The sequence below is a fragment of the Mixophyes fleayi genome, chromosome 8, assembly GCF_038048845.1.
Source record: "Mixophyes fleayi isolate aMixFle1 chromosome 8, aMixFle1.hap1, whole genome shotgun sequence".
Taxonomy (NCBI): domain Eukaryota; kingdom Metazoa; phylum Chordata; class Amphibia; order Anura; family Limnodynastidae; genus Mixophyes; species Mixophyes fleayi.
Window position 1 is genome coordinate 140958634 of NC_134409.1, and position 21609 is coordinate 140980242.

The following is a 21609-nucleotide window of genomic DNA, read 5'->3' on the forward strand; positions in this document are numbered from 1 at the left end:
CGCGGATTGTGAAAGTGTGCCTGGGGGGGGGGCATGGATGTGAAAGTGTGCCTGGGGGGGCGCGGATGTGAATGTGTGCCTAGGGCACCAAGGACCCTAGCACCGGCCCTGATCTCACTCCACGTCACTCAATAAGATATAGAGAACCGTCAATATTTAAAAGGCTATTTCTCTATCTATTAGGGAGAACAGAATGAAGATACAATTATGATGAGAATAGTTATAAATATTTTTCTATGCTGTGACCTAAACCTAAACAGAGGAAAGTTATAACAAATTGCTCTGTTATTTTACACACACTGACACAATATACTGTGCGATCTAACGAGGGATTGATTCAGAGACAGAGACACGCAGCAATTTTATTTCACTTTTTCACTCAATCACATTTTTTTGCACATATTTCACTTTTTTTTAAATTACATTTGTATTTTAATAGAATTATAATAAAAGTTCAATTTTAATATTTAGATAGGGAATTTTCATGCATCCTTGACAAATATAAAATTGGGACTTAGTGTGCTCTGTCAAAAATCAGCACTTTTGTTCTTGTGTTTAACAGTCAGTGGTGTCAGCTTTGTGCTGCACGGGTCACCGTATGAACCAATCGTATGTGCATGTCATGTGTATGTCATGTGCGATTTCATTTTACATGACAATTCTAACCTTCTGAACGTGAAGATTGTATGGCTGTAAGCTGATTGGCTGCATTCTGCTGTCTGATGATTAATGATAACAGACAGTATACAGAATATCCACAGGTAGTTACTGTCAGTTCATAGCCCGTGTGCACAGAAAGTGCGCAAATTCCACAGAGAAAGCGATTCTGCAAACACTCCGAGATAGATCTGTATTTAAGGGTCTATTTAACAAGCTCCTAAAATGGCACCGCAAATGTAAGTATCCCCTCCACGTATAACTAGAGGATCGCAGTCGATATCAGATACATAATGTTTTATGGGGACTGCTATTTTTTGTGATTTAGGGGCACATTTATCAATCTTCTCATAAAGTGAAAAATAGTTTTCAATCCTTATCGCATTGATGAGGATTGAACCATTTCTCAAATTTATGAAAAACGGATCACAGAAACAGCAGTTCCGATAAACTGCTGTTTCTTTGATAAAAACAAACATACTTACCACGTCCTCTTCGGAATGCGCTGTCTCCAGATCTCCTCCTGGTGTTCTTCAATCCACTTCATAAATCAATTGCGCATGTGCAGTTCTAACAACTGCACATGCGCACAAACATCTCTGCTCTCGCTCTGCAACTATAGTAGCAGAGACAGAGCGGTGAGTGACAGGGAGGGATCATGTGATCCTTCCACACATGCGCTATCCAGCTCTGCTCTTCGGAGCAGAGCTGACAGCACTGAAGCTGGTGTACATTATCATGACAAGTTTCCGAAAAAGTTAGATTGCGGCCGGGAGCAGTCACCATACTGTAGAATGGTGACTGCTCCCAAAAACGAAAAGGAATGCAAAGCAGCAGATATCCACGATATCTGCTGCGATGCACCCTTCTTAAATATGCGGGGGACACAGAGGGACGTTTTTTTAATGGTAAGTGCACGATAGTGCAGTATCATTATTTGTTAAATATGTCCCTTCACAAGTTCAGAAAATCAAAGATTGAAAAGACAGACGATAGGTGTGCACCGGGACAGCCGTTTGACTCCTGTTCTGGCAGAACACTTTAAGAAATGCTCACGATCTCATTTCTTATCATTGCGATAAGGGGGCATATTTATTAACTAGCACATTTTTGATACAATTATTTTCATTTCTTATTGCAATGATAAAGAATGAAAGATCGTGAGCATTTATTAAGTCTTATGCTGGGACAGCAGTCATGATAAACGGCAGCCCCAGCAAATACTACTGTTTACCTATCTCTTCAATGGTCACTAATGAAAGTGGCCGCCTTTGAGATAGTGACCGGAAGGGAGAGCAGGAAGATGGGGTGAGGGATCCGAAGATCCCTCTACAACACTGTTCTCCCAATAGGATTCAATGGCTAACACCAGCTTCAGATGGCGTTGGCATCGGGCACAAATTCTGAAAATATTTGATTTTCATAACTTGTTAAATCACAAATAATAGCAGTCCACATACAAACCTATGGGGGCTGCTATTGCTTACGTTAACAAGGAGACCGCAGCAGATATCTTCGATTTCTGCTGGTATTCCCTAGTTATAAATAAAGGGGATGCTTAAAATTGCAGTGGTCCCCAGAAAACACAGCTAGTTAAATAGGCCCCAGAGATTGTGCCAAAAAAACGGTTAAATATGCGCCTAAGAATCACAGTATTGTATGTTACTCAGCTGGCTTCATGGCGGTATCACACATCAAGGTGGATCTATGTTTAAGGGCGTTCTCCCACATTGAAGCAATCTTTGAGCGCAAATACGTAATCCGTATGACGTGTCCTAGGTTAGTAATGACCTGCAGTCAGCTCTTGAGCAGTGACACGACCTTACTTCTGTACAATTCATCACTTCTATAAATGTCACATTTCCTCTGAGTGAAAGTCAGCACAGAACACGACCTCTCACTTCCCCCTGTTCATCTATCAGAGGAATCTTTTATATCTTTCATTTCCCCGTTGTGTGTTTCCCTCTCTCTGCTGACTGATGCTGGGGGGGCAACTCCCAAACATGTGCCCCAAAGCTGACATCACCCTCACTTTCTGGACGGATCTCTCTCCAAAGCAGGATTAAGCAACCTGTGTCAACTTTGTGGAACTACAAGTCCCAGCAACCCCCCCCCAAGCCGTTCTACACCTTTGTAGAACTACAAGTTCCAGCACCTCTCTCCCCCCCCCAACAGTTCTACACCTTTGTTGAACTACAAGTCCCAGCAACCCCCCCCCCAAGCCGTTCTACACCTTTGTAGAACTACAAGTTCCAGCACCTCTCTCCCCCCCCCCCAACAGTTCTACACCTTTGTTGAACTACAAGTCTCAGCACACATTGCCAGCTCTCCAATTTCTGTGGAACTAAAAGTTCAAGTGCAACTACAGATAGCAGTGTGACTGCCAGGGCCTTCTGGGACTTGTAGTTCCACATCGGCTGGGGAGTCACAGTTTGTTTACCTCTGCTATAAAGTTATATATTGAAGCATAGGTTGCTAGTAATGCAGGGTGTCATATTATGTAATCTCTGCTGTTCAGGCATTTAGTGTACAGGAAATGGAGCCTTATGGGGAATAGCTAGTAAATAAAGGAGCGTCTTTTACTAATGAGACAGAACATTTCCAGACAGAATGTTATGACATAAAGCAAATATTGCTGAGCTTATTAGGACTCCCTGGGGGAATAATAATATTCTGCAATCCACACACAGACCCCTGGAGACCATGTGCCAGAAGGTACCAGCGTGTGCAGTGTACCAGAGCCGTAACTTAGAATTCTAGTGCCCTGGGCGAGAAAGACAAATGCCGCCCCCCTAGCCCTCAATTTTAACCAAATGAACCTAAAATATTCCTAAATTGCGCCCCCCCTTCAGCGTTGCACCCTGGGCGGTCGCCCCTATCGCACAGCCCTAGTTACGGCCCTGCAGTGTACACATCCTGGGGAGAGGCTGTGCTTCTAAATATTCAGATCTTACTACAACTGAACCCTGGCTCTTATATAGCAGTGTGTGAGATCAAGCTTTAATCCACCTCCTTTGGAACTGCAAGTCCCAGCACACCTTCACAGCTATTGTAGAACTACAAGTCCCAGCTCTGATTTAACCCATTCCTAGAATTAACTTGCAACAGGCTCCAGACAGCTCAGCTTACACATATACAATACCAGGTGCTCTGTGCCCCACAGGTGACATTCCTGGCTGGAGAGAGCACCCGGAGCTTCCTGAGGCCACATAGTGTAAGAAAGGGAACTTCCTACTGTACAAAGTCATGGGACAAGCGGGAACATACATATTATATATATAGATATATATATATATATATATACACATACATACACACACTACACACACACCCTCCTAACCTCTGCTCCTGGGATCTAACACTGCTCCCAAGTCTCAGGACTGACAGAAACGCTCCCAAGAGCTCCGCAGCCAGGAACACCAAGGGGCCACCACACAGAGAAGTGATTTCATTATTTGCACTTTCCCATTAAACAGCAGAGATCCAGGCGCGGAGCCACTTACCTGCACAGCCAGGTGCGCGGAGCGCCGGGATCTGCGGTCTCCCCCAACCCTGCAACCTCTGCTATGGCCGGGACACAGCACTACACAAGGAGCAGAAGGTGGAGATTGTTCCCGGTGACTCCAGGAAAGTATCAGCCGAGACTGGAGGAGGGAAATCGGCAACTCCACCCACAGCCCGGGGCACGTCTCATTGCACAATCTGCTAAGAACTACCGAGTGCATGTACCTGCCCCACCTACACTCTGTGCATAGTGCCTCACAAGCAGAACAAGGTGCTTCCCACCTCACAGAGCAGGGCATGGTGCCTCTCACCTCACAGAGCAGGGCATGGCATGGTGCCTCCCACCTCACAGAGCAGGGCATGGTGCCTCTCACCTCACAGAGCAGGGCATGGTGCCTCCCACCTCACAGAGCAGAGCAAGGTGCTTCCCACCTCACAGAGCAGAGCAAGGTGCTTCCCACCTCACAAGCAGAGCAAGGTGCTTCCCACCTCACAAGCAGAGCAAGGTGCTTCCCACCTCACAGAGCAGGGCATGGTGCCTCCCACCTCACAGAGCAGAGCAAGGTGCCTCCCACTTCTCTATATTATATTGTATCAGTGCACAGTGCCTCCCTCTTCTCTATAATACATTGTATCAGTAAACAGTGTCTCCCTCTTCTCTATACTGTAATACATTTTATCAGTGCACAGTGCCTCCCTCTTCTCTATAATACATTGTATCAGTACACAGTGCCTCCCTCTTCTCTATAATGCATTGTGTCAGTACACAGTGCCTCCCTCTTCTCTATAATACATTGTATCAGTGCACAGTGCCTCCCTCTTCTCTATAATACATTGTAACTATCAGAGCACAGTGCCACCCTCCTCATATAGCAGTGCACAGTGCCTCCCTCCTCATATAGCAGCACACAGTGCCTCCCTCCTCATACAGCAGCACACCCTCCTCATACAGCATCACACAGTGCCTCCCTCCTCATACAGCAGCACACAGTGCCTCCCTCCTCATACAGCAGCACACCCTCCTCATACAGCATCACACAGTGCCTCCCTCCTCATACAGCAGCACACAGTGCCTCCCTCCTCATATAGCAGCGCACAGTGCCTCCCTCCTCATATAGCAGCGCACAGTGCCATCCTCCTCATATAGCAGCCCACAGTGCCTCCCTCCTCATATAGCAGCGCACAGTGCCTCCACCCTCATATAGCAGCACACAGTGCCTCCCTCCTCATATAGCAGCACACAGTGCCACCCTCCTCATATAGCAGCACACAGTGCCTCCCTCCTCATATAGCAGCGCACAGTGCCTCCCTCCTCATATAGCAGCGCACAGTGCCTCCCTCCTCATATAGCAGCGCACAGTGCCTCCCTCCTCATATAGCAGCGCACAGTGCCACCCTCCTCATATAGCAGCGCACAGTGCCTCCCTCCTCATATAGCAGCGCACAGTGCCACCCTCCTCATATAGCAGCACACAGTGCCTCCCTCCTCATATAGCAGCGCACAGTGCCACCCTCCTCATATAGCAGCGCACAGTGCCTCCCTCCTCATATAGCAGCGCACAGTGCCACCCTCCTCATATAGCAGCGCACAGTGCCTCCCTCCTCATATAGCAGCGCACAGTGCCACCCTCCTCATATAGCAGCGCACAGTGCCACCCTCCTCATATAGCAGCCCACAGTGCCTCCCTCCTCATATAGCAGCGCACAGTGCCTCCACCCTCATATAGCAGCACACAGTGCCTCCCTCCTCATATAGCAGCACACAGTGCCACCCTCCTCATATAGCAGCACACAGTGCCTCCCTCCTCATATAGCAGCACACAGTGCCTCCCTCCTCATATAGCAGCGCACAGTGCCACCCTCCTCATATAGCAGCGCACAGTGCCTCCCTCCTCATATAGCAGCGCACAGTGCCACCCTCCTCATATAGCAGCGCACAGTGCCTCCCTCCTCATATAGCAGCGCACAGTGCCACCCTCCTCATATAGCAGCGCACAGTGCCTCCCTCCTCATATAGCAGCGCACAGTGCCACCCTCCTCATATAGCAGCGCACAGTGCCTCCCTCCTCATATAGCAGCGCACAGTGCCACCCTCCTCATATAGCAGCGCACAGTGCCACCCTCCTCATATAGCAGCGCACAGTGCCTCCCTCACACCTCACATCCAGATGAACAGTTGGCCACCAATAGTTTCTTGATATGAACTCCAGAGTTTTTTGAGTACCAACATGCACAGAGAAGTTAGAAGAATGCGCCCAATGTAAAAGATTGTTTCGAAATTTGAGGGGGGACAAAGGTCTTGCTGTGAGGAGGAGTCACAGGGAGATCCATAGAAGCAGAGAGGAGGAATTTGGGATCCGGAGTAGGACGATTCTCCAGATCTTCTAGATTCCGATAGTCTTCAGACGCTCGAGAAAGAGCGTCTGCTTTCTTGTTCCTGTTCCCTGGTCTACAGGTTATATGAAGATCAAATTGAGAGAAAACCAAAGACCAGCAGACTTGCCGAGGGTTCAAGCATTGAGCAGATTGGAGATACAGCAGATTTTTATGATCAGTAAAGATGGTTATAGGAAAGCGAGAGCCTTCAAGAAAATATCTTCATTCAGCAAAGTGTGTCTAATAGCCACAAGCTCTTTATCCCCAATTACATAATTTCTCTTGGTTGGAAGGAATTTTTGAGAGAAAAACCTGCAAGAATGCAACTTCCCCGTAGAAGATCTCTGGGAAAAAAATGGCTCCCACACCGACTGAGGAAGAATCTACTTTCAAGAAGAAAGGCACAGAAGTGTCCGGTTGTTTGGGGACTGAAGCTGAAGAAAACTCCACTTTGAAGGAAAGAAAAGCTTCTGATGTGACTGTTGTCCAATTCTTAACATCCGCACCTTTACGAGTGAGAGAGATGATGGGAGCAGCTAGAGTGGAGTGTCCCCGAATAAATTGTCTGTAATTATTGGCAAAGTTGAAAAATCGATGGATAGCTTTGAGGCCCACAGATTGTTTCCATTCCAAGAGGACACAAACTTTTTCTGGGTTCATCTGATGATCAGAGCCAGAGACAATATACCTGAGAAAGGGCATTTGAGTAAGTTCAAAGGAACTTCTGTAATCTATAGTAGAGCCAATGTTTGCGTAGATGAGTTTGGACCTCTGAACACTGAAGGTGGTGAGAGACAAGATCTTTAGAAAAAATCAGAATATCCCTTCAAATAAACAACCACAAGAGTAAAGTAGGTGTCTGAAGATTCAATTAACAAAACTCTGGAAGACTACAGACTTTCTCAAAAAATGGATTACACAGAAAGATGAAGTCGGCGAGGGTGGTAGGTAGCTCTCTGGAGGATAGTTTATCTTTAATACAGTCCAACAACTCCTGCCAAAATGCTGCCACCAAAGCCTAACTATTCCATTGTAGTCCTGAAGAAAGTGTGCGGAATTCCACCACGTATTGCCGCACAGAGCGTGAACCCTGACAAAGTCGTAGGATGCTGGAGACAGCAGAGGAAGTACTTGCAAAAGGAAGCTATGAAGTGGCACAATCCAGGAATAGCGGATCATTTTGCTCCCATATTATTATTAATCTTTATTTATAAAGGTGCCACAAGGTTTCCACAGCTCTGTACAGAAAACAGACCATACAGGGTAAAACAGTACAGAACAATTATCAAAATATACCAGTGTCACGGCTGAGGATCTGCCTGTACCCAGACTGGGTTGTGTCTCTGGAGTTAAGCTGGAGACTACGTGGACAAAGCTGGGTGTCCTGATTATGTTCCTTTGCATGTAAATGACTGATACAGGTGGTGATAGACTAGCAGGGGAGACCAGGCAGGAACTGGATTGCTGAAGCGGAATGGACCCGGAATGCTGGAATCAGACTGCACAGTCTGGAACAAAGAACAGACTGCTGGAACCAGGTCGGCGTTTGAAAATACAACGTTGCACTGGTAACAGGTAGGGCTCCAGAATGTCCTTTTATAGTAGTTGTTGTTTCCTGATTGGAGACAGCAATCAGCTGGGCAGAAGCAGCACTTTGAATTGCTGGGATGGATCAGGTGACTATATCCAAGATGGCAGCTCCCAGGGATTGGTTTTGGAGAGAAACCTGAAGTAGAGACTGCTATCCCCTGATTGCCTGAGAGTAATCATGTGACCAAGTCCAAGATGGCAGCACCGGATCTCTGGAGTGGAGACAGACTGAGCAGCATCTTGCAGAGAGATCTGAGGACCGCAGGGACAGCTTAGAAAGACAGCGGAGAGGTAAGTGAGAGGACCTGAGAGTCTGGTGTGTGACAACCAGTACTTCAATAGCTCCAAACTAAGTGTCCCATAGAGGGAAGGCCCAGGCTAGGGCTTGGCCTAAGAACAGAGATATATTATAACCATAAAGCTGGCTGCGTTTAACACTTAATATACATCCAAATCTTTTTTTTTTTTCTCTTATTTATGCACAATAGTAAGAGATGTTTTTGCTATTAAATGTCATCGTGCTCCGCTAGTTATTTTATGAAGCAAAATAATGTTTTTAGTTTGATCTAATAGTTTAATATATGGATGGAATGTTGTGGTAATTTATTTTTAATAGTGAATATTATATCTTTGAATCGCTTCTATGCAATTGTTTTAAGGCAATAAATGTGTTTGAAATGTTAGGTTCATCCTAATCCAGGTGCCGGCAAATGGAACAGCTTTTCTGATAGGGTTATTACCCTTTATAATGCCGGAGCTGAAGACAAACAATCATTTTCTTCGGATGAAAGTGTCGACGAATACTGAAACGCGTCGAGGATCAGTACCTATATATTGTATCCAGTTTGTAGCTACTTTCTCTCAGGAATAAGTTGAATTACATAGCAGTGATTCATCTTGCTGCACGGACGGGGTCTACATAGAAGCGGACTCTGATCAAACACTGGTGGATACAGCGATGATACAATTCAATAATACCAGAGTGCTGGAAGTGACACCTGCACATATATACATATACATACCAGCAATTACAAAGGTGTCCTTTATCCCACAAACTGGAGTTTGCACAATCTCCTTCTTGCAGCTGCTTTGGCTTGATTATATTAACATTTCGTTCATTTATAGCGACTGGGTTTGTTTTGACTTTGTTAAAACATCATAAATAATTTTTAGATAATAAAAGCAACCTTCGCCCCCTCAGTAAGGAAATTATGAGGAAGCAATTGAAATTGGACGGAACTTTGGTTCAGAAACCCTCTGCATCTTGGGTAGCATCTTGTCTGTCTACTCTGCCCAAAAGAGCAGCTGTATCTCCTGCAGAATCCATTAATGGCCAGATCTTACTATCACAGAGCACATAGAAACAGTAGGATATTAATAATCTACCTGATTTAGCTCCACCCACTACAGAGGCGCGGAGTCTAACGTGGCGAAGGTTTTCACCGGGGACCACCGCAAGGAGGTTTGGTCTTCACTGCTAACACCCCACAGGTCTTGGTTCTCCAGATGTATAACAGGACGGTTACCGGATGTGTACCAGGCAAGACTGACAGCAGAGAGGTTACAGTACTTGGGGCGATCTTGCAGTTGATAAGGTGATGATCCGATGGGGGAAAGGCGTGTTAAGAAAATCAGAAACTAAACATAGTCTAGAGAAAACAAGATCAAGGCAGTGACCACCCCCGATGAGCAGAGGGTTCAACTCACTGGGAGAGGCTGAGGGAGAAGGTTAGAGAGAGTAGTTTGGAGGCACAAGTGGAATGTGGATTAACGATGGGGGTGTTGAAATCACCCAGGGTGATGTTGGGGATGTCACTAGATAACCAATGAAATAGCCAGGGAGAAAAATGTTCAATAAATTGTGGGTGTGGTTCTGCGGGGCAATAGATCTCTGTAACACGCGTAGAGAATGGGGTTGAAAATCCCAATAGTATGAACTTCTAAAGATGTGAACGTGAGTGATGGGACATTAGGTAGAACTGTGAATGTGCACTGTGGGGAGAGAAGTAGTCCAACCCCCCTTCCTTGCCTGCCTCTAGGTCTGGGGGTGTGGGTGAGATGGAGGCCACCATGTGACACTACATCTCCCAGCAAGCTTTGGCAGACAGTGCAGGATGGAACTTGTAGTTCCACAACAGCTGCAGTAGGAAAAATAAAGACATAAAAACACAGGGTTAAAAACAATGTAATTGAAGAATATACACCTGGCACCCCTCCTTTACCATTTTATTAAACTCCTGAATGTAACAGGAATTATCATCGGCAGCTGAGCCCAAAGATCTAAAAACCTTAATATATGCTGAGACACTGCATGAAACTGGCTCAAGTGACCAGGAGGATCAGTATCAGCTCCACCAATCAGTAGCGGCCAGTGTGGGAAGTCCTCTCTGATTGGCTGAGTCGGTGTCATTCATCATCATAACTCCATAAGGACATTACATATCTCTACATCCCTTTAGAGCAGAAGACACCGTACAACTCATATCTCCCAACTGCCCAGATCGTAGTGGGACATCCCGATTCGTGGGCTGTAAAAGGGGCAGTTCTTAACCTAAAGTGGGTGGAGCTTTTCATTAATTTGCCAATAAATTGGTGGAGTTTAGATTGGATTGGGCAGGGCTTATTTTGTTTTGATTTCATGATTGTAATGTTGTGAGGTTTGCAAATGTCCCCATTTGGGTGGGAATGTCCCGCCATCCAGACAGTAAGAGCCAGGAATGTTGGGTGGTGTCTGGCGTTCACTATGGGACCTGGGTTCAGCACGCACCAGATAGGAAGCCTGACCATGGATCTTCCTATCAATGGAAGAAACACTAAGCGACGAGTGGTAAGACTTCATTTAAGCTGCAAAATTTGCTAAATCTTCCAAGAAGACAGCAATGCGGGATCCTCAAGGACTTAAGTGGGAATTTCTTGTATATGAATGTGCAAAAGTATTACTGTGTTGTTCTAACGTTTTATATTTAGGAAATCCATCCTTTAGGAACATGATACTATAATTTAATCTGAATTATTCTAGAGTGCTTATTTTGCCTTATAAATTTCCCAGATTCCCTATAAATCATCCACAAAGGACATAAGAGTTTGGGAAATATAATGATATTAATAAGGTTTGCAAATCTGTAATATGATAATTCCTGATGTTTCCAACTAGCCATCTCTTCCACCTCCTTAACTATTTTCCTATATGGACTATATATATGTAACCCTAGATATCTGGGGCTATTAGATGTTTTACAATACACTGAACAACTGAGCGTAGGTCATGTGATAATGAACGTTGAGATCAGCTGAGTGGCCAGTGCGTCAGGTGAGAGTCACCTGAAGAAGATGTAACGTGTGGGGACTTACTGGTGATACTGAGAGACGTCAGAGTGACACATATGGGAACAATCTAAATATATATGCCTCTATTTTACCATACACTCTTTAATTATAAACAAGTTTACAGGACTAATCTATATTAGATTAAATAGCGCCGGGCGGTGTCATCTTACTTCTCACATTGTATAGAACATGGTAACAACAAAGGATTTGTACAAATGTGTCAGTAAATCCCCAATCATATGTATAGACCAATACTAGTACAATATCATAGCCACAAAGGCCACTGTACTTAGACAAATAAAAACAACAAACCAAGACTACCAATAGGTATATAGGTCTTAAGTCTATAGTACGGACTCCACCAGTTACTCGCTCAGCAGGGAGGTCTGGGACGCCGCGGCCATGTGTCCTCGCCACACGCTGGTCTGATTTACTGCTGATCTCATACGTGACCTACAGATTGCTTTGTGTCCTCTCATAGGACGATCCTTCTTACCCACATACACCAAGTCACACAGGCATTTTATGTGGTAAGTCACATGGGCACTGGCACGGGTAAGACAATCTTTAATGTTGATGCGTTTTCCAGTCTGTGGATGGTTGAGGTATGTACCTGGGATCATATTACTGCATATTACTCCTAGTCATCAGTTCTCCAACTTCCAGCTCCTGGTGGCAGCAGAAAGTGGTGAAGAGTGAATGCAGAGAAAGGGCGTTTTCACCCCTTTTTCTTAATTATGAAAGGGTTAATGGTAGAGAGGTCATAGATTTCTCTGCAATTAGCCTAATTACCAGCACTTACCGCCATTCTATAGATCTCTATGGGGACAGTGGCATTAGGACATATATTAAACTCTAAAAGCAAAGCTCAGGTTGGCATTACTGGTCAATTCCATTGGGATCCAGCTGACGCCTCTCTGGTGTTGATATGAAAACACTCTGTGTGTGCCCGCACTTCCTCCATTCTCCGGCAGCGTTAGGCTGCTGGTGCAAGGAAATAGGGGGGTCTACACCGGGGCTCTGAGATCAGCTCAAGCATAGTGTCACGGGCACTAGGAGTCTTGCCCAGGAATTCACCAGATGACTGGGCTTACCAGAGTAGTGAAGCTCACACAACGGTCCTCTGGTATCGGGGTGACTAGCGGAACAAATATCACAGCAGATGGAGAGAGAATGCCAATGAATAATAGGAAAGTCAGTGACTTGCAGCAATCTTTGGTCAAAGAATCAGCGACTAGCTGATATAATGGAAAGGCAGATTTGAACACGGAGATCAGGATGGACGTGAGTAGATGCAGGAAGGTAGCAGGGAAGTCAGTGGTCTGCGTACAGCAAGTTGTACCACTGCTTATGGTGAAGAGGCTTGTCCAGGTGCAGGTAGGTAGCGGGGAAGTCAGTGGTCTGCGTATAGCAAGTTGTACCACTGCTTATGGTGAAGAGGCTTGTCCAGGTGCAGGTAGGTAGCGGGGAAGTCAGTGGTCTGCGTATAGCAAGTTGTACCACTGCTTATAGTGAGAAGACTTGTCCAGGTGCAGGTAGGTAGCGGGGAAGTCAGTGGTCTGCGTATAGCAAGTTGTACCACTGCTTAATAGGTGAGGATGTGTACAAGTGTTGATGAGTGGAAGCATACAAAGATGATAGGATGCAGACACTGAGAGCACAGAGGAACTTGATCCCAATAGGTATGCAGCGTATCCAACAAAGTCTATATAACGGTATGTGTGGCGCTGCTTGATAGAGACTTGCTCAGCACAGATATGCAGGCCAATAATGGATAGTCAATCACAGTTATGCATAGAACGACTGAGTAGTACAGTTAATTCCAAACAGGTATGCAGCGTAACAATAACAGTCTATAGCGGGAATGGATACCGCTGCTGAGCGTGGAAACTTGTCCTAGCGGATATGCAGAGTAAACGTAGAAAGTCAATAACAGATAGGCATACCGCTATTCAGTAGAACAGTCTGTCCACAGGGAGATGCAGGAACTGCAGAGACGCTGGACGGCAGAGACGAGTGTAGGAACCACAGGTGAGTAGATCCGGTAATCAGAGTCCAGCTGAGGACACAAGCAGGAAACAGAAGACTGTAGCAGGTATGGAAACCAGCGATGAGTAGCACAGGGAATCCACAGGAACTGAAGACACTAGTAGTACACAGGAGATAGTAGCGGGTATGGAAACCAGCGATGAGTAGATCAGGAATCAGCAGGAAACTGAAGACACTAGTAGAACACAGGGAACACCTTCAGAGACTCACAGGGAATGAGACTCCAAGATCAGGCAATGAGGTAATGCACACAGGTGCCTTAAATAGGGAGTTGCCTGATCAACCAATTTGGATTAAAAGCAACAGTCACAAGAGTTCTTGGGAGCTGCGCATGCGCAGACCATCAGGATGGCGGACGGCCGCTGTTCAGGATAGGTGCCGGCAGGAAGGCTAGGGAGCCACGCACCAGCGCAGAGGCACTCACGGTCCGGTGAGTGACAGTACCCCCCCTTTTAAAGGTGGGCACAGAACACATGGAGCCGGGTTTGCCCGGATTCTTGGCATAGAATTTTTTTAGAAGAGCTGGGGCGTTGAGATCATCAGCCCGGATCCAGGAACGCTCCTCTGGGCCAAAGCCCTTCCAGTGCACAAGAAAAAGAAAGAACTCCTCGCAAAATTTTTGCGTCTAATATATGAGTGATCTCAAACTCCTCCTCTTGATGAACTTGAACTGGCCGAGGTGCTGAAGGAGGAACAGAGAAATGGTTGATGATAAAAGGCTTGAGTAATGACACATGGAAGGTGTTGGAGATACGAAGGTTCTTGGGTAGTAGAAGTTTGAAGCAGACTGGATTTATCACTTGAATGATCCTATATGAACCAATGAAACGAGGAGCAAACTTCATAGATGGAACCTTGAAGCGAATATTTTTGGTAGAAAGCCATACACGATCTCCAATCTTTAGTGGTGGAATAGCCTGCCTCTTTTTATCCGCAAAGGACTTGTATCTGGCAGATGTCTTTTTTAAACAGGTTTTGACCTGAGACCAGATATCTTTGAAGGTCTGACAAACAGTCTCCACAGCAGGAACTTGGGTGGGAGAGAGGGCAGGAAATTCCGGGAAAGACGGATGGTGACCGTAAACCACAAAGAATGGACTTCTTGAAGATGACTCGTGATACATGTTGTTATGGGCGAATTCAGCCCATGGGAGTAAATCTACCCAGTTGTCTTGGTTGGCTGAGGAGAACATCCTAATAAAAGTTTCAAGATCTTGATTGACTCTCTCGGTCTGTCCGTTTGATCGAGGATGGTAGGAAGATGAGAGTGATAACCGAATACCCAAGGTCTTACAAAGGGCTCGCCAGAATCTGGAAACGAATTGCACTCCCCTATCCGAAACAATCTCAGAAGGACATCCATGAATTCGGAAAATCTCTTTGATAAAATGATCAGCCAGAGTAGATGAAGAAGGTAAACCGGTCAAAGGAACGAAATGTGCCATTTTCGAAAATCGATCCACCACTACCCAGATGGTATTACACTTTTTACTTGGAGGAAGATCGGTGACAAAGTCCATACTAATATGGGTCCAAGGTTTGGAAGGAATGGGTAGTGGTTGTAGTAATCCCGCTGGTGTTCTGCGGGGAGTTTTAAACTGGGAACACAGCTCACAAGCGGCCACAAAGTCTTTGACATCTTTCCTCATAGAGGGCCACCAGTAGCTTCGAGAAAGGATTTCTAAGGTCTTGCGTTCACCCGAATGTCCAGAAAAATGTGAAGAATGGAACCAAGACAATATTTTCCTCCTAAGAGATGGAGGCACGAGGGTTCTCCCAAATGGTAGCACCTTGGTAGATGAAGTGGCCAGAGACACACACTTGGGATCTAATATAGAATGGTTAGGACCACCTTCAACGTCTGTAGACGTCACGAATGCCCGAGACAGGGCGTCTGCTTTTTTATTTTTGGCAGCCGGTTTGAAGGTTATAATAAGTTCAAAACGGGAAAAGAAAAGAGACCATCTTGCTTGACGGGGATTCAAACATTGAGCTGACTGTAAATATGACAGGTTTTTGTGATCCGTAAAAATAGTTACAGGATGACGAGCTCCCTCCAGTAGATATCTCCATTCCTCTAATGCTGCTTTTATGGCCAACAACTACTTGTCCCCGATGGTATAATTCCTCTCCGCGGGTAGAAGACCTTGGGAATAAAAGGCACAAGGATGGAATTTTTGTTGCTCCGATCTTTGGGATAATATGGCCCCTAAGCCAACATTAGAGGCGTCTACCTCTAGGAAGAAGGGAAGCGTCACATCAGGCTGTCGAAGAACAGGAGCAGAAGAGAAGGACTCTTTGAGAGACTGAAAAGCTTGAAGGGCCTCGGAGGACCACTGTTTAGTATTAGCCCCCTTGTGGGTCAGGGCCACTATAGGAGAGGCAATGGACGAAAACCCTTGAATGAAGCGTCTGTAATAATTTGCAAATCCTAAAAAGCGTTGGATTGCTCGGAGAGTAGTTGGCTGGGGCCAACGTAATACAGCGTTCACCTTTTCTGGATCCATCTTAAGACCGACTCCGGACACAATGTATCCCAGGAATGGAATCTGGGATAACTCGAATGAACATTTCTCTAGTTTGCAAAATAAAGAATTTCTTCGGAGTCTTGAAAGGAACTCTGCCACATGTTGATGATGAGTGGGCAGATCCTGGGAAAAAATTAATATGTCGTCCAGATAGACGACGACACAGACATACAGCAAGTCCCGGAAAAGATCTTATTCACGAAACCTTGGAAGACAGCGGGGGCGTTACACAACCCGAAGGGCATAACAAGATATTCATAGTGGCCATCCCTGGTGTTAAAAGCTGTCTTCCATTCGTCTCCGGACTAGATCCGGATTAAATTATAGGCACCTCGAAGATCCAACTTGGTAAAGATCCGGGCTCCCTTAATGCGATCGAAAAGTTCAGTAATTAACGGAATAGGGTACCGATTTTTGATGGTAATGGCATTGAGTCCACGAAAATCTATACAGGGACGTAATGATCCATCTTTCTTCTTTACGAAAAAGAACCCCGCTCTAGCGGGAGAGGTAGAAGGTCAGATAAATCCTCGCTGGAGGTTCTCCTTAATATACTCAGATGTTGCTTGAGTCTCAGGTAATGAAATTGGATACACACGGCCCCTAGGAGGACTCTTGCCGGGTTGTAAGTCAATCGGACAATCCCATGCCCGATGAGGAGGAAGGCATTCTGACTGAACCTTATCGAACACATCCGAAAAAGGAAGCATACTGAGGAGGGAGGCCCGGTGGACATGGTGAAATGGACGACTGCTGTATTTTGAGTGGAACAACTTGAGAGAGACAACGATGACGACATTCGGGACCCCAGGAAGTGACTTGAGGAGTGTTCCAGTCAATCTGAGGGGAATGAAGTTGAAGCCATGGAAGGCCTAGTACGATGGGACTGGTAGTAACAGGAAGGATCAATAAAGAATTTTTTTCTTGGTGTAAGGCTCCAATTTGAAGAGTCAGTGGAGATGTACTTTGAGTAATGAGACCATTAATTATACGTGATCCATCAATAGCAGTAACGGCAATGGGAACCTTTAAGGAAATCACTGGTAGAGACCATTGATTCACTAGGGAACTAGAGATAAAATTTCCAGCAGCTCCAGAATCTATAAGTGCTTGAGAGACAAAGGATTTGGTAGCAAAGGAAACGGTGACATCAAAAGCACAAACTTTCACATTCGTAGAACATGGAGAGGACTCCAGGGACCCTAACCTTACCTCTCCAGAACTGGTTAGGGCCTGGCATTTCCCGACTTCCTAGGGCATGAGTTCAGCATGTGAGTAGAGTCAGCGCAATAGATACAGAGTCTATTTTTCACTCTTCGTTCTCTCTCCTCAGATGTCAGTTTAGAGCGACCTAGCTCCATAGGTTCTACTGGAGGTGGAGAATGACGAACTTGAGATACTGAGCGAAGAGGCGCTTTGCAGGAAGTTATTCTCTCGGAATCTCTCTCACGAAATCTCATGTCTAGACGATGGCAAAGGGAAATCAAATCATCCAAGGAGGAGGGTAACTCTTGAGAGGTCAGTGCGTCTTTAATTTTATCGGAAAGCCCCTGCCAGAAGGCGGCGATCAGTGCCTCAGTGTTCCACTGAAGTTTAGAGGCAAGTATCCGAAATTGAATGACATACTGAGCCACAGTCCGAGATCCTTGGCGTAGTCGGAGGATACTGGAAGCTGCAGAGATAACACGACCAGGTTCGTCAAAAATACTTTGAAACGTAGAAATAAACAAGGCACTATCTTGCAATAAAGGGTCATTTCTTTCCCACAGAGGGGAGGCCCATGCGAGAGCCTGTCCGGAAAACAAAGAGATGAGGTAGGCCACTTTGGAACGATGAGTAGAGAAGTTATGAGGTTGAAGTTCAAAATGAACGGAGCATTGATTAAGAAAGCCCCTACAGGTTTTGGGATCTCCATCATATTTAGAAGGAGTAGGCAGGTGTAGCGTGGAAGCGATGGACACCTGGGATGGCACTGGGGAAGGAGATGGAGATACTGGAAGATCAACGGTTGCTGCTACATTTTGCACAGGGGTTCCTTGGGAGGCTAAAGCCTGACAATATTGCAACAACTGTTGTTGGCGAACATCTTGTTGTTCGATTCGGGTGACGAGATACTGCAGCATCTCTTTAGCTGTTGGTTCCGATCCTGGGTCTGTCATGGCCTGATCTTACTGTCACAGGCACTAGGAGTCTTGCCCAGGAATTCACCAGATGACTGGGCTTACCAGAGTAGTGAAGCTCACACAACGGTCCTCTGGTAGTGGGGTGACTAGCGGAACAAATATCACAGCAGATGAAGAGAGAATGCCAATGAATAATAGGAAAGTCAGTGACTTGCAGCAATCTTTGGTCAAAGAATCAGCGACTAGCTGATATAATGGAAAGGCAGATTTGAACACGGAGATCAGGATGGACGTGAGTAGATGCAGGAAGGTAGCAGGGAAGTCAGTGGTCTGCGTACAGCAAGTTGTACCACTGCTTATGGTGAAGAGGCTTGTCCAGGTGCAGGTAGGTAGCGGGGAAGTCAGTGGTCTGTGTATAGCAAGTTGTACCACTGCTTATAGTGAGAAGACTTGTCCAGGTGCAGGTAGGTAGCGGGGAAGTCAGTGGTCTGCGCAGAGCCGGATTAAGACCTCATAGGGCCCTAGGCAGGATACTGTTTTTGGGGCCCCTCCCTGCAACAATCCATAGCACTAAATTTTTGCAGCCTACCATATACCCCTATAGTTACGTAGAAGTGAAAGCATGTGCCGCCGCATGCCTACCATATACCCCTATAGTTAAGTAGATATGAAAGTATGAAAGCATGTGCCGCCGCGCAGCGACGGCACGCCGCCAAAGGAGGTGAGGGCGTGGCTTGCATCTTTGGGGGCGTACCTAACATGTGAAAAGAGCAAGGCCACCCTGCTGCAGAAAAAGGCACCCCTAAATAATTACCAAGCAGTCCCGTTTTTTTAAGTAGTTGGGTCAAAACAACATAATAAATATTGAAGTCAGGGCAGAAATATTTACTTAAGTTGTTTGCAAAAATAATACGCATAAATCCAAGTATGTGCTCTTGTCACTTTTGTCCCTCTATCATCACACTGTGCCCCTTCATTGTCACTTTTGCCCCTTCACAATATCACATGTGCCCTTTCACCATCACCTCTGTGCCCATCACCATCACCACCTCTGTGCCAATCACCATCACCACCACTGTGCCAATCACCATCACCACCTCTGTGCCCATTACCACCTCTGTGCCCTTCACCATCACCACTTCTGTGCCAATCACCATCACCACCTCTGTGCCCTTCACCATCACCACCTCTGTGCCAATCACCATCACCAATTCTGTGCCCCTTCACCATCACCACCTCTGTGCCCTTCACCATCACCACCTCTGTGCCCATCACCACTTCTATGCCAATCACCATCTCTGTGCCCTTCACCATCACCACCTCTGTGCCCTTCACCATCACCACTTCTGTGCCAATCACCATCACCACTTCTGTGCCAATCACCATCTCTGTGCCCTTCACCACCTCTGTGCCCATCACCATCACCACTTCTGTGCCCCTTCACCATCACCACTTCTGTGCCCCTTCACCATCACCACTTCTGTGCCCCTTCACCATCACCACTTCTGTGCCCCTTCACCACCTCTGTGTCCATCACCACTTCTGTGCCCCTTCACCATCACCACTTCTGTGCCCCTTCACCATCACCACTTCTGTGCCCCTTCACCATCACCACTTCTGTCCCTTGTTTTACTTACCTTTCTATTGCGCGCTGCTCCTCCTCCGTCAGTCCAGATGTAAAAAAAAAAAAAAAAAAAGAGAAAGAGTCACGTGATCGCTCGTCGGGTCCCGGCAGCCTCTCCTCCTCTCTCTATCACTGAGAGGAGAAGAGGCTGCCGGGACCCGATTCGCGGCACCCGACCCCCCCTCCTCCGACTCGCGGCACCCCCCCTCCCCCGACTCGCGGCACCCCCTCCCCCCGCGAGTCGGGGGAGGGGCCGAATTTTTTTTTTTTTTTTTTTTTTTATTTACTCCTGTCCCCCCCAGCTGTGCCCCCCCAGAGCCGCTAGGCCCTAGGCAGGTGCCTAGGTTGCCTAGCGGTAAATCCGGCCCTGGGTCTGCATATAGCAAGTTGTACCACTGCTTAATAGGTGAGGATGAGTACAAGTGTTGATGAGTGGAAGCATACAAAGATAATAGGATGCAGACACTGAGAGCACAGAGGAACTTGATCCCAATAGGTATGCAGCGTATCCAACAAAGTCTATATAACGGTATGTGTGGCGCTGCTTGGTAGAGACTTACTCAGCACAGATATGCAGGCCAATAATGGATAGTCAATCACAGTTATGCATAGAACGACTGAGTAGTACAGTTAATTCCAAACAGGTATGCAGCGTAACAATAACAGTCTATAGCGGGAATGGATACCGCTGCTGAGCGTGAAAACTTGTCCTAGCGGATATGCAGAGTAAACGTAGAAAGTCAATAACAGATAGGCATACCGCTATTCAGTAGAACAGTCTGTCCACAGGGAGATGCAGGAACTGCAGAGACGCTGGACGGCAGAGACGAGTGTAGGAACCACAGGTGAGTAGATCCGGTAATCAGAGTCCAGCTGAGGACACAAGCAGGAAACAGAAGACTGTAGGAGGTATGGAAACCAGCGAGGAGTAGCACAGGGAATCCACAGGAACTGAAGATACTAGTAGTACACAGGAGATAGTAGCGGGTATGGAAACCAGCGATGAGTAGATCAGGAATCAGCAGGAAACTGAAGACACTAGTAGAACACAGGGAACACCTTCAGAGACTCACAGGGAATGAGACTCCAAGATCAGGCAATGAGGTAATGCACACAGGTGCCTTAAATAGGGAGTTGCCTGATCAACCAATTTGGATTAAAAGCAACAGTCACAAGAGTTCTTGGGAGCTGCGCATGCGCAGACCATCAGGATGGCGGACGGCCGCGGTTCAGGATAGGTGCCGGCAGGAAGGCTAGGGAGCCACGCACCAGCGCAGAGGCACTCACGGTCCGGTGAGTGACACATGGTACATTGCAGCAATACATGATTGGTACCGCTGTTTAATAATAAAAAAAACTTGAATTTTGAGGGGGGCCTCAATCTGAGATTGGTACTCATCAGAATCTTTCACCGTAAGCCATCCGAACTCAGTATAGGTGACTCAGCATGACTGGTAGAAGGGGCTTGTCCGATTTCTACCTAATAGGTATCATGGTTTTTGCATCCCTATTTAAAAGTTCCAAAACAAGGTGAGGTATTAGTGCTAGATCCCAGCAGAGTGCGCTCTGTAGGGTATTGTGGTTCTTGTTAGAGCGATAGAGGGTTCAAATCCCATAGTAAGGAATGGATTTTATGTTATTCATATCTGCAACTAGTGATCAATGCAAGAGAGGAGTTTGCAGCATCAACAATATGAAAAGTCCAAAATGGCCAAAGTTTCTACAGTCACAAATAGTCTGTTCTAATACTGTAAATGTTGCTCTTATATGAAAACAGAGCACGTAACAGTCACGCTGTAGATTCTGGATGTCACATAAGACAGACACGACA

The 21609-nt window shown here is 46.3% G+C and overlaps 2 protein-coding genes across 4 annotated transcripts in view; one reads left to right on the forward strand and one right to left on the reverse strand.

The window, feature by feature from the left end:
- MST1R (macrophage stimulating 1 receptor) overlaps positions 1–4354 on the reverse strand; it is a 35858-nt gene extending 31504 nt beyond the window's left edge. Inside the window, exon 1 of the mRNA XM_075183889.1 lies at positions 4161–4354. The gene's annotated coding sequence lies outside the window, so the exon portion shown is untranslated. The remainder of the gene's footprint in view (positions 1–4160) is intronic.
- LOC142099920 (uncharacterized) overlaps positions 1–21609 on the forward strand; it is a 263337-nt gene that overhangs the window by 177807 nt on the left and 63921 nt on the right. The window lies entirely within an intron of this gene.